The 13436-nt window shown below is 39.7% G+C and overlaps 1 pseudogene; it reads right to left on the reverse strand.

The window, feature by feature from the left end:
- LOC138757120 (methyl-CpG-binding domain protein 3-like) overlaps nucleotides 1–13436 on the reverse strand; it is a 133347-nt pseudogene that overhangs the window by 17524 nt on the left and 102387 nt on the right.

A 13436-nucleotide genomic window follows, 5' to 3' on the forward strand; every position in this document is an offset into this window, starting at 1 on the left:
GCTGTGGAGGCTGCCATTTAATATATTTAAGGTAGAGGTAAACAAGCTCTTGATCAGGAAGGGAACTAAAGATTACAGCGAGAATGGAGTTGAAAAGGAGAGAATAGCAGGATAGACCTTATGGGGTCAGTGACCCAATTTCTCAATCTTACAGTCTTCTGGTCTTAAAATGTAGAAATTTCTGAGATACTGACAGATTTGAAATTTAGTGCTGGAGCAGGAAGCTTGCAGAGAATAGCATAGCCAGTATCTCAAAACATCCTTGTTTGTCCTCCTCAGTTTTAATAATTTTCCATTTTATTTTAGCAACTTACAAGCCATACAATATGCAGCATGCCTTATTCTCAGATGCCAATAACTGAAAACAACATGAATCACCACAATATATTTACAATCTTCAATTGCACATATTTAATAGTTAATAAAAACTAGAAAGGTAACTGTACAAGCTTTACACATTTCTGCACTCTCCCTTTTATCAGTGTTCCAAGATGACCAAATTAATTACCTTTATTTTTGGTCCAGATTAGTGACATTTATTTTAAGATTATCACCTATGACTCCCCAGTCGACTCAACTCCTATGTTGCAACTAACAGCTCACCCTTGTGCATCTTGTTGCTCTTGTTCGGCATGCCTTTCCTCTGTGACTTCCTCTGAACGAGCCAACTCATCTGCCATGAGAGCCTCTTCCAGTTTTTTCCGCACTTGCTGTACTCGTTCTTCTTGTTTCCTAAAGCGCAGAGCAGAATTTTACTTTGCAGTCATGATTTGCTATTCCAGATTTAACTGCACAGAAATTACAAGAAAAATCAATCTTAGTACTTGCAAATTTCAACCATCTGCAGTTTTAAAAATTTTACTTAGTGTCCACAATGCCTGTTAAAGGTTTTATTTAAAATGCAATAAAGCCCATGAAATTCAGTACATTGGTTTTGTAGTCTATTAAAATGCAAGATTATGCACTTAAAAAGAGAAGTTGCAGGAGTTGCACAATGTCTCAACAAAATACTCGATTTTATGGTACTTCCAATATAGATGTTATTGAAATTGTGCGATTTCAGTTTCAACATCTTGCAAAATGATGCCAATTCAAAATCCTCACCTCCAGTTCTCTTAAAGAAAGGGACAATAGGCCAAAAGTAGGTCTGATTTACTTTGGATATTCAAAAACTCATCAATAACAATCATTAGTCTCTGCAGAGCCAAAGCCCTGCACCGAATACCTCACACAGACTACAAACAATGCCATTGGAAGCCATTCTCAACCCACAAGACTTTTTAATGTTGACATTAATTACTATGAATGCTCGCATGTGAATGAGTGTAGCTGCCCATCAACTCCAACATCACTCCAGAGATGAGCTCTAGTTTTTTTTTGTCCTTGCCAGCCTCACCCTGGCTGTACCCTGCCCAAGCATTAAAACCTCTTCCTTCTCCATGGCCACCAAAATTAACTTCCAAGTTCTTTCCTATCCTGGTCTACAGAATAACAGAAATGTCAACTTCAAGGAAAACATTGCCATCAATGTCTCGCCTTTATGAGGTTCCTCATACAGTACTGCAATCCTTAATGGTCCCCCATGATACTACAATGTCCTCCAGCATTTAATAACCATCTGTGACTTTGTCTCAACAGCTCACTTGAAGCTAACCAATCCAAAATTATTTTTTGCATTGTCAAATAAATGTGTGGTTTTTCTAATTTTCCTGGCATTTTCTTTTAAATTAAAAAACACTTGAGTAGAGGTTATTCTGCTTATTTTTATTTCTAAGGAGATGGATTGCACATAAAAGGGATATAAATTGATATGAAATGTTTGACCAAGCTTCATATTTCAAGTATTATAGTTCACAAATACAGATGGAAACAATGTATCTTTTAAAAAAATTTTCTTGGTAGAACCATGGGCAGCCATATAGGGTGAAATTCTGGCAATGGCTGCCTCCCTAATTTTGCTAAATCTATCATGGTTAATATACCTAACCCTAACCCTAACCCAAAAGGCAAAGGAGGAAAAACCCAACACCCAACCCCAACCAACCAATTTTCCCTTGCAACCGCTGCAATCGTGTCTGCCTGTCCCGCATCGGACTTGTCAGCCACAAACGAGCCTGCAGCTGACGTGGACTTTTTACCCCCTCCATAAATCTTCGTCCGCGAAGCCAAGCCAAAGAAGAAGAATATACAAGTGCCATCTGCTGGTTTAATGGATGTACTGTAGAAATAAATATGTTTTATATGCTTAATAACTATTTATTTCACATTTTTACTACAAAACGACATATCTACCAGTACCGAAATTAAATATCTCACCACTTATGCAGTTGCCAAGAACAATATACAGAACTGGAAAGGTTAGCTTATTTTTTAAAAATTATTCTCACTCTTATTGCAAAGGTCCAATTAAAGCCAACCTTCAGTCTAGTTCTGTGTGTTTGACATCTAAAAATTTCAGCTTGCCACATCTATCTTCTATCCAAGATGCATGCAAATTAAAATGCATCGCAGATCTTACTGTACTTTTTTTGAAAGTGTGAAGTGCATTTTTAACATAAAACAGCCACTATAAGGAATTCAATAGGATTAGAGGAATGAAAGGGCAGAAGGATGGGTAAGTAACTTTGTGGATGATACAAAGGTTGGAGCTGAAGGTTGTTGAAGGTTACTAAAGAATATAGACAGGATGCAGAGTTGGGTGGAAAAGTGGCAAGTGGAATTCAATCCGGATAAGTGTAAGGTGATGCATTTTGGAAGGACAAACCAGAAGGCTGAGTACAAGGTTAATGGTCGGTTACTTAAGAGTATGAATGAACAGAGGGTCCTTGAGGGCCAAGTTCCATACATCTCTCAAGGTTCCAACACAGCTTGATAGGTTATTTAAGAAGGCCTATGGGATGCTGGGCTTCATTAATAGGGGGATGGAGTTCAAGAGTAGAGAGGTCGTGTTGCAACTCTACAAAACTCTGTTGAGGCCACACTTAAGAGTATTGCATTCAGTTCTGGACACCCCATTACAGGAAGGATGTGAAAGGTATGGAGAGGGTGCAGAGGAGATTTATCAGGATGTTACCTGGATTGGAAAATAAGTCTTATGAGACAAGTTTAGCAGATCTGGGACTTTTTTCTTTGGAGCGTCTACAAGATTATGAGAGGCATAGATAGGGTGGCAGCCAGTGGCTGATTCCCAGGGCAGGAATAGCCAACACCAGAGTACATGAGTACAAAGTGAAGGGAGGGAAGTTTAGGGGAGACATCAGGAATAAGTTTTTTTATGCAGCGCTGTGGGTGCCTGGAATGCCTTGCCAGGGATGGTGGTGGAGGCTGAAACATTAGGGGCATTTAAGAGACTCTTAGGCAAATGGATGGAAGAAAAATTGAGGGTTACAGGGTAGGGAGGGTTTAGTAATCTTTTTAGGAATATATGGGTCAGCACAACTTCAAGGGCCGAAGGGCCTGTACTGTGTTATAGTGTTTTACACAACATAAATGCCAAACATCTCACCAAATTACTTCTAATCCATCTGTACATAAAAACTCAAGAGGAATCTTGGAATTAAAGTCATACAATCAGTTTTATAGCACATAATCTCCCATTTAGCAATTATGCAAGAGCTGCTTCTTTGAATGAAATGCTATAATGACATCTTCTCTTTCCTGAAAATTTGCCCTCTTCTATATGCATGCTTGTATTAAACTGCTGTTGGATTCAATTGTACTGAGACAGCAGTTTGCAATGCAAAAGAATTTGAATCTTCCATCTAGATATTTTATATCCTCTTACCAGAAAAACTTATTTCTCCCAACTTACTCTACCAGGGAGGAGTTACAAGAGAAAAGGTGGAAGTAGTCAGAGGACAGGATGAGGAGTGAAAATAATCAAGAAGGATAATGGAGGAGGGATAAAACTGTTGGATGCTGGTATTAAATGAAGCATGGAGAGTCAGTGCAGGGTGGTGAGAGGTTGGAAGGGTTAAGGAACAATAAGTTAAAGGCAGTGAAGTGGAGCACAGATAGAGCTGAAGTTCAGGCCACCTCACATTGCCTTATAGAAGCATGCTAGCTGCTAAATATGAAAGATTGAGAACTGTAATCTTTGAGAATACATGCTGAAAAACCTGAACATTTTCTGCTGATGTAAAAACAAAATCATTGCTGAGCTATGCTTATATTTCAGACTCAACTGCACACAATTAAGACTATCAGGTGTCTCCTTTATTAAAATAAAATATACACAGACAAAAATGATTCATTGAACTTTAAGATTTTCCAAGACACTAGGAATTGAGGTCAACTTAACTGATTTTGAATTCTTTGCTATTTACCTAGCCTTTTCTCCTTTTGCTTTCTTTAGTCATAAAGTTGTACAGCATAGAAACAGGCTTTCACTAACCACATCCATGTTAATCATTAAGCCTCTTTGTACTAATCCCACCAGCCTGGATTAATTCCACACCTCTCTATGATTTACTCATTCAAGTACCTGCTCAGTTGGCTTTTAAGTGTTGTTCCTGCTCCAGGCAACTCATTCTAGATACCAATCACACTATGTGAAAAATTCACCTTTTAAACTTTCATCCTCTCACCTTTAAGCTATATCCTCTACCTTTTTTTTTAAACACCCCTTCTATGAGAAGCAAATTCTCGCTATCTTAGCCATGACTCCCATAATTGTAAACACGTCAATCATGTCCAATTCTCAGCCTATCCAATTCAAAAATAATCTGCTGGAGGAACTTATCAGATCAAGCAATATGAGCGCGAAGACAAGAGTAATTAACGTTTTGGGCTGGAACCCTTCATCAAGACCTGCTGAGTTCCTCCTCAAGATTGCTATTTGCTCCAGGTTTCAGAATCTGTACTCTCTTGTTTCTCCAGCCTATTCAATCACTCCTGATGATTCAAGCCCTCCACTCCAGCCAACATGTGAATCTTTTCTGCACCCTGTCTGTAGAGTGGTGACCAGTACTCTACACAATACTCCAAAGTACACCTGAACTGATGTGAAGGCAAGCTTGCTTCTTCACTAACCACCAAACACAACTTGCTGGAGGAACTCAATGGGTCATACAGCAATGGTGGGAGAAAAAGAATGAATAATTCTGACTCAACATTGAGCATTCTTTTTTACTCCTGCTGATGCAGTTCAACCCACTGAGTTGCTCCAATAGATAGTTTGGCTTCAGATTCCAGCAACTGCAGTTTCCTGTGCGTCTCTCGCTTCTTCAGGATCCTGTCTATATGTTAAAGAAGCTAATCAGAATCCATGTAACATGTATTCCAGAGCATTTCTTTTCCAGTTGTGGTTAACAATTATTAGATCTATTGTTCATATCTTCAGCAATTACATCATAAAAGTAACAATTTGGTTAAAATTCCTCTATCAATGTCCTTCAACATCTTATAGATGAAGATAATTTCCCTGTCATGTTTTGTGCACACAATTTTATATTATATACATTTTCCTGTCATGAACTGCTGCCTGCTAAGCCAAGCAAGCTTCTTTGGAAGAATAAATTAACTTTATAAAGCTTTACATGAATGTGATAAAGAGCAGATTGAAGCAAGGGTGGGGAGTACTCCGTAAGCAAGTGACTAAGACAGCAGAGTGGAGGCAAGTGGTATGTTTCGGGTATCATATTTCACAATGCAACTTTCCAGCCAGTTAGAAAACTGAATATATTCTTAGTAATCTATAAACACAGTTCTAGTAATGCACATGTACAGATCAATTTTTTTTAACTTTAAATTATAAATGTACTTCCAAGTGAGTTATTTTCTATTATTATTGATTTGATCTATTGCTTTGAATTTCTGTGTCAAAACAAACAGGAAAAATGTAACTCTTCAACCTTGAAGTTGCCATAATAATGTTTAATAGACAAGGAGGGTAGTTGCGGAATTGGCACACACTTGAAAAGTTTATACATCAATTTGCTTGTCAGTATTTCGATGGCTTTACATCATCCAGTATAAATCTTGCAATTTAAGAACACCTGCTGATACGTGTCATGATAAATAACAAGTTTGTGAATCAGCTTTGAACAAAAATTGACTTTTGCAATAATTCACTTTTAAGCCATGTTCCTTTTCACATTTATTGTTTTCATTCCACAAATAATCCTCATGTGGGTACAGCTATATTAGGTTAAGCTTCAAATATAAATGAATAACCCATTCCTTATGAAAGAAACATGACCCAGCAGAAAAAAAAAACTGAATTCTCACATTTTTATGAACTTTAAGGAGGGCTTATAACAGGAAAGTCTTTTTTTTTTCTTTGGCTTGGCTTCGTGGACGAAGATTTATGGAGGGGTATGTCCATGTCTGCTGCAGGCTCGTTGGTGACTGACAAGTCCGATGTGGGACAGGCAGGCACGGTTGCAGCAGTTGGAAGGGAAAATTGGTTGGTTGGGGTTGGGTTTTTCCTCCTTTGTCTTTCGTCAGTGAGGTGGGCTCTGCGGTCTTCTTCAAAGGAGGTTGCTGCCCGCCGAACTGTGAGGCGCCAAGATGCACGGTTAGAGGCGATATCAGCCCACTGGCGGTGGTCAATGTGGCAGGCACCAAGAGATTTCTTTAAGCAGTCCTTGTACCTCTTCTTTGGTGCACCTCTGTCTCGGTGGCCAGTGGAGAGCTCGCCATAGAACACGATCTTGGGAAGGCGATGGTCCTCCATTCTGGAGACGTGACCCACCCAGCGCAGTTGGGTCTTCAGCAGCATGGATTCGATGCTTGTGGACCCTGCCAGCTCGAGTACTTCGATGTTGGTGATGAAGTCATTCCAATGAATGTTGAGGATGGAGCGGAGACAGCACTGATGGAAGCGTTCTAGGAGCTGTAGGCGATGAGGACCCATGATTCAGAGCCGAACAGGAGCGTGGGTATGACAACGGCTTTGTACACGCTGATCTTTGTGTGTTTCTTCAGGTGGTTGTTTTTCCAGATTCTTTTGTGTAGTCTTCCAAAGGAGCTATTTGCCTTGGCGAGTCTGTTGTCTATCTCTGTCGATCTTTGCATCAGGTGAAATGGTGCAGCCGAGGTAGGTAAACTGGTTGACCGTTTTGAGTTCAGTGTGCCCGATGGAGATGTGGGGGGGCTGGTGGTCACGGTGGGGAGCTGGCTGATGGAGGACCTCAGTTTTCTTCAGGCTGACTTCCAGGCCAAATATTTTGGCAGTTTCCGCAAAACAGGACGTCATGCGCTGGAGAGATGGCTCTGAATGGGCAACTAAAGCGGCATCGTCTGTGAAGAGTAGTTCACGGACAAGTTGCTCTTGTGTCTTGGTGTGAGCTTGCAGGCGCCTCAGATTGAAGAGACTGCCATCCGTGCGGTACCCAATGTACATGGAAATAGCTCACTATTGGTCAGCTTTAATTTAAAATTAATCGTTTAATTGCTTCTGAGACCTTTTGGTTATCACTTGCATAATATTTGTAGTTTTATTGGACAGTGTTGGAGTTTTCCGAATTCTCCCATTTGTATGTTCATTACGCATTCAAAGTAAAAGTGAAGAAATTTTCTTTTAAGCAAAGGCCTAGTGAATCTGCAGAAAAGCACAGGCACAGTGAGGAGGAACCTTATCCACATTTGAAAACAAGTTTGCTTGAAGCCCTGGTATTATCGGATTATGGATAAGAAATTGGAAAAGGAAAATAGTAATGAATAATTAGAATTGTACACAATATACCAAGTCCCGTCTAATTAACGTTTTATAGAGCTGCAACAAGACTTGCTTATTTTTACATTCAATTTCTCGCACAATGAATCTTTACCACTCTATGAACTTGTGTGAAACATAACTGTTCTGTTGAAATCAATCATTACTGAACATATATAATCAAAAGGCCTCTGTCCCCAACATTGATTTTAAATTGATGGGGCTTCCGTCTATGGTGCTTCCCCAAAACCCCAGGGAACTCCTGCTTTCCACATCACCTTTAAACTCACAGAGCCTCCATCTCCATAGTTGTCTCCAAATCAACAGGGCCTCTGCTTAACTGCTCCTAACCTTTAATGTTTCATCCCCTAAGCCAACACAAATGTGAGGCTCACTTTCCCCCACATAGTCATCAATGCCTCAAAGCATTCACTGTGAGATCTAACAGACCATAATTACCAGACTCTATCATGATGACATTTAACAGGAGCACAATTGAGAGTGTCCTGTCTGGCTGCATCATTATGTGGTACGGTAGCTGCAAAGGATCAGAACACAAGTCAATACAGAAGATCAATGGAACAGCCAAGAACTTCACTGGTGTCTCCCTTCCCTCTATTGACAAAATTCACCAGGAGCATTGCTTAAATCAGGGCAGCACGGTAGAGTCTGTACATTCTCCCCGTGTCTGTGGGTCTCCTCTTTGTGTCCCAGTTTCATCCCACCCTTCAAAAAAAAAGTACAGGGGTTTTAGGTCCTTTGGGTGTAATTGGGGGGCATGGGCTCTTGGGCCAGAAGGACCTGTTACCATGCTGTGTATCTAAATTTAATTTAAAAATTGAGCTCAAAGTATTATTGAGGACCCTTCTCATCCATCACACACTATCACCATCAGGAAGGAAGTACAGGAGCATCAAAATGAGGACTTCCCCAGGCTGGGAAATTGCTTCTTCCTGCAGGCTGTGAGATTTATTAACTATTCTGTAAATGAGTATATTTACATACATGTATTTTATATTATATATTCATGTCTATGTGATTATTATGTGCTGCTATTGTGTGAATGTGTGCATGCACCATGGTCTGGAGAAATACTGTATGTCTGGTTGTACATGTACACTCCGATGATAATAAACTTAATCTTGAACAATCAGTGCTTAAAATATTATTCTTGCCCAGGAATTGACTTCAACAATCCTTTTCCAATTCAATAATTGCTGCCTCCTTGGAGTAATTCTCATGTTTGGTACATCTTGTCCCATTTCAGTTTTCTCTTTGTTCTAATGACAACTGTATTTTATTTTCTTCCTTTGATATACCCAATTAAGCACACACATTTTACATAGTTATGTAATGTCATTGGGAGAGAATCCTCCAAACCTGACACCAAGAGAAAGAAATGGCTGTTGAAATGTTTCACTCAATGTCCAATGTAAACCTTCAGCAATGGTCAGCAAGTTTGTTTGTTACACAGAGATACAGTGAAAATGTGTGCGAGCCAGACATTGCGAAAAAAAATTGCCACTCTGTCATGCCAAATTTGGACTTAAGAAATCACACAAAACATGGTAAAAGCTAAGTAACACGATTAATGATGACACCTCAAGCATTTAAAAAAAAAACAGACATGCTTGAACCTGAAATCCAGACCAAAGTAACTGAATGACTGCATGATCCTAATAATGTGGAGCAGGTAATAAGTCTCCCAGTGAGAAGATTAACTTAAATCACTGTTATGAATTCCTCAAAGCTCATCATTTATGCATGATGGAATGTCACTTGATTTGTTGAAAGGTACAGTGGGGATGGGGGGGGGGGAGGGAGGAGTGAGGAGAGAGAATGGGAAGGTGAAACAAAGTGAAGTGAAAAATATAGTCCTTATTTTTGAAGGGATGCAAAGATAATCCATGGAACCATAGGCCAGTAAGCCTAACATCAGAGATGGGAAATTTATTGAAAGGATTCTGATCTACCTGTATTTGGAAAGGCTTAAACGAACAGAACAGGCACCTATGTGGATTGATGAGGGCAAAATGGTAGACATGTACATGGACCATCAAGGTCTTTGACAAAATTGCCTGCGGTAGGCTGGTCTGGTATACATGGATCTAGGGTGAGCTGGTCAACTAGATACAAAATTGGCTCTGTGAAAGAGTCTGAGGTGAAAGTAGAGGGTTGTTTTCAGGTTAGAGGCCTGTGACCAACGGGGTACCTCAGTGATCAGTGGTTGGTCCAATCTTGTTTGAAATATATGATAACGATAGGAAGGGAAGGTAGTTTGCATGGTAAGTTTGCGGGCAACACCAAAAGTGATGATATATAGAAGAAAATTACCTAATAGGGAGGCCATACCAAAGAAGGACATAGTCATAGGTTACCAGTTGTCTGAGTGCTACTGGTTCCATGTAACCCACTACTACCTGTTGCATGGTCGGGTGGTCAGCGACTAAACCGACTCCCCCACAAGGCTTGCCTTGTGCAGAGGGTGGCTAGACACCCTGCAAGATGAAAAACGAGACCTGCCAAAGGATGGACGAACCCTCTTGTCGGGTCAATGGTCATCTAATAAACACATGGTGTGAGGTGTGGAAAGGGCATCCCTTGCATCAAAACCTGTTCTGGCCATTCACTGCAACAGAACTTCCCTAGCCATCTTGGACCTCACCATAAAGCTGGATCTGGGAGGAGATGTCGAGAGGGTGGGTCTGGACCTGTGCAACCCCTACTCACCTAAATCCATTCACTTACATGCTGTTCCTTTCTAAGGAGTGGGGTATCCTCATATCAAACTCCACAAACTGACTGAAAGGAAACATCATCATCCTGTGAGATGGATAGCCAGAAGATAGATAGATAGAGAGATGTACACACATACATACACATATATATTCACACACACACTGTTAAAATAAATATATTTTTATAAGATTTAAATAGTATTGCAAAAACAACAAATGCAAACACTATGCGCACGTGCGTTTGTACAGTAATATACGGTAACCTATGACCATGTTCTCCTTTACAATGGCCACCTAATTACTTAACCTTACAACAGGATCCAGATCAATTGGGAAAGTGGGCCTGGGAATGGCAGATGGAATTTAACTTGCTCAGTGGCACAGTCAGCATACAAGGACAGCATGCAGCATGGTTACCATAGCTGCTAGCGCAACGCTATTACAATGCCAGCAACCTAGGATCGAGTCTGGTGCTCCCTGTAAGGAGCATGCGTTTCCCCTGGGTGCTCCAGTTTCCTCCCAACAACATATGGGGTTTGTAGGTTAATTGCTGTACATAGGTGGCACAAGTTCATGGGCCAGAAGGGACTATTACCATTTTGTAACTCTAAATTAAAAAAATATAAAGTGTCAGGTATTACATTTTGGGAAGTAAAACCAGGCCCAGGGCAGAACTTGCACAATAAACAGCAAGGCCCAGGTAAGTAGTATGGAACTACTCCCTGAAAGTAGTGACATAGGTAGACAGACAGATAAAGAATGGTGTGCTTGCTTTCATTAGTGAAGATATTGAGTTCAAGACATGAGATGGCATGTTACAACAATATAAAACTTCATTGAGAGCACATTGGAGTATTGTGTGCAGTTATGGTAGCTTGGCAATTTGAAATATGTTAATACGCGGAAAAGGATGCAGGGACTGGAGGGCCTGAGTTATAAGGAGAGATCGACAAAGCAGGGCCATTTTTCACCAATAGCTTAGTAGGGTGAATAGGCGTGTATAAAATCATGAGCAAGGTGAATAGTCACAGTCTTTTTTTTCTCAGTGTAGAGGCATCTAAAATTAGAGACCTCAGAGGAAACTTTTTCACATAGATGGCAGTAGACATGGAATGAGATGTCAGACGAAGTGGCACCAGTGTGCATAATTACAACATTTAAAAAAAATATTTAGACAACAACATAGACAGGAAAGATTTCGAGAGATACAGGCCAAACAAGCAAATGGAACTAGCTCAGGTCAGTAACTTGGCTGGTATGGTCGAATTGAGCCAAAGAGCCCATTTCCGTGCAATATAATGTACAAGTGATATGATTTTTGGGGTGCAAGTACGGGAATCATAATTTGCAACTTAGTATCAATAATGCAATTGAATTGCACAAACTTATGATCAAACTTATTCAAGGTTGAAAGAAAATCTTAAATTCACATGGATGCCTCAATAAAAATTGCAGAGGGACAGAATGTAGAGCTGGTAAATGAACATTTAATTTCTTCTTCTTATTCTCCAATGTTGAAAATATCAGCTCAAGAAAATTACAGATTCAAAGAAAAGTAAATATTGGTGCCATCAAGCTACTATGTGGCACCCACTGCTATAGTTGATTCCCTTGAAGCAGATCCTATATGTAACATTGGAACTTACAGATGTGGTCTAATTGCATTAATCGGGATTCTACAGTCAATATAGTAAAAGTTCAAAGAGCTGAAGTTCTACTTCATTACCTGAATTTCAAAACCAGTAACTCAAAAAGCAACTCCATCAAGATGCAAAGAAACAACAACTTGAACAGAAACGATTGGTTTGCCATGATATCCTTCAGCGACAAACCACCAGCAATATTTAGTGCGCAGGTAACTGTGTTAAAAACAGATACAGTAAAGCCCCTGGTATCCGGCGCCTATGGGGATTGGTAAATGCCGGATAAGTGTATTTTACAGTTCCTTGAGACTTACTCTTGCAATACCTAATTAATACACCTACATTAAAAATAAACCTTATGAAAGTTAAATAAAAAACTATACTGCACTTACACTGAACAAAATTCACTTGATTGAATATATAAACCTTTAAGCATTTTACTTTATTTTCAGTCACATTCTTTGAAAACATTTAACTATTGCTGCAGGTTCCTCCCCCTACATGGAGGTGACCAAAAGTCAAACAATAGGGTGACACGGTTGGCATAGCGGTTAACACAATGCCTTTACAGCACCAGCGATTGGGTCCGGACCTGGGTTTGAATCCCGTGCTGCCTGTAAAGAATTTGTACAGTCTCTCCGTGTCTGCATGGGTTTTCTCCAAGCGCTCTGGTTTCCTTCCACCCTTCAAAAAATGTTCTGGGGTGTAAGTTAATGGGGTGTAATTTGGGTGGCATGGACTCATAGGGTCGAATTGGCCTGTTACAGTGCTGTATGTCTAATTTAATTTAAATAACATCATAGGTATTGTTCTACATAATAAACCCCTCTTCAAATTTACAGATAAAGCCTTACTCATTTTCTTAATAATATACTAATAAAGACACTTACTAAGCGAGGATAAAGAGACACTTTAAGAGAATCACACCAATGGCAAGTGACATCAATCAGCTCTTCATCCTGGCCAACTCCATTGCTGTTTCACACAACTTTAAACAGCTGCTATGAGCAAATCATGACCAAGGCCCTCCGCTGCCTGAATATTTGCTCCCATCTTCGCCAAAGGTATACGTGTTACTTCAGGGAAAATGTACTTTTACATTTTTAAACTTCCATTTAAATTTTAATTATTCAATTGTTTTATTTAGTTATTTTCCTATTTTTTTTGCCAGTTGCTTGAATTCCGGATACTAGGGGGTTTACTGTACATGAAGTACCAGAGAGCATTAGTGCCCTGATGAACTACAGGTTATTGTTTTGCATCAAAATAATGGTTTCCAGTAAATGGCATATTTTAAAATTATACTTCCTATAATAGAAGAGCTTGCATTTTATTTTATTTATAGCCTGACTTGATGAAAATATCGAACTATTGAGCTTTCTTGTTTAAAATTTGTTT

The sequence above is a fragment of the Narcine bancroftii genome, chromosome 3 (assembly GCF_036971445.1).
Source record: "Narcine bancroftii isolate sNarBan1 chromosome 3, sNarBan1.hap1, whole genome shotgun sequence".
Classification (NCBI taxonomy): domain Eukaryota; kingdom Metazoa; phylum Chordata; class Chondrichthyes; order Torpediniformes; family Narcinidae; genus Narcine; species Narcine bancroftii.